The sequence below is a fragment of the Cryptomeria japonica genome, chromosome 11 (genome assembly GCF_030272615.1).
Source record: "Cryptomeria japonica chromosome 11, Sugi_1.0, whole genome shotgun sequence".
In the NCBI taxonomy this organism is placed as follows: Eukaryota; Viridiplantae; Streptophyta; class Pinopsida; order Cupressales; family Cupressaceae; genus Cryptomeria; species Cryptomeria japonica.
In genome coordinates this window covers 149005821-149006763 of record NC_081415.1, presented here as the reverse complement: position 1 = coordinate 149006763, position 943 = coordinate 149005821, and positions in this window count along the sequence as shown.

Genomic DNA, 943 nt, shown 5'->3' with positions numbered 1-943 from the left:
GTGAAACTTTCACTGTCCTTCAGTGTTGCTTCAGTCCTTTGTATTGTACTGGTGAGGGTGTGCATTTTCTCTTCCGGTGTCTTCAATTCTGGAACAAGTGCCTCTGAAATCTCTTTTCTCAAAGAGATGAGGATGTCAAGTTTCGGACCAAGTTTGCATTTCAGTTCCTTAGCCTTGAACTTTATTCTTTCTTTTTCCTTCTCCAATTTCTCAAATTTTTCCTCAAATTATCCTATTTCCCGTTCTATAACCGATAATGGTTTTGGTGAACCGATGATATTATCAACAATATTATTTATTTATTTTTGTGCTTCATTTATTTTCTTATCTATATCCACTGTCAAAATATCAGTCTTGCATGTGTCCCTATACAACTCTTTAAATTCCATTATTATTTTGCTAAGTGTTGGTAAAAGGGTATCGATGTGTCCCATGCACTTCTTTATTGTCTCATCAAATAATTTTTCCTTTTTCTTGTTCATCTTCTCACTGAATGTCTCCTCATTAATCTGATCAAATGTCAATAGGTTATCGGTGATATACTTAGATGATGTTTCTAGTTTACTCAAAGAATCTTTATTGTCTACATTGCACTTGGGTGCAATCAATTTCAATAAAGGAATTGTATCATCAATAGCCTTGTATGCAAGTGCATTACACTCTATTATTTTCTTGATTGAATCCAATAATACCTCTATCACATTGGTTGGTCTGAATTATGTCAAGGAGGAACTAGATGATTGTCCAACTACCTTAACAATCTGCATTCCACCGGTGTGAGTAACCGCTTTTCTTATGTTGACCTCTAGTAGGTTAGTTTGTGTCTGCATCTCAACTAGCAAAGGGTTAGGTTTCTCAATAGTTGTCGGTGGCACTGTCTCTATCTCAACCTTTTTCTCTTCATGTTTCTCAGTGTTTACCTCAGTTTGTTTCTCCGTGTTTT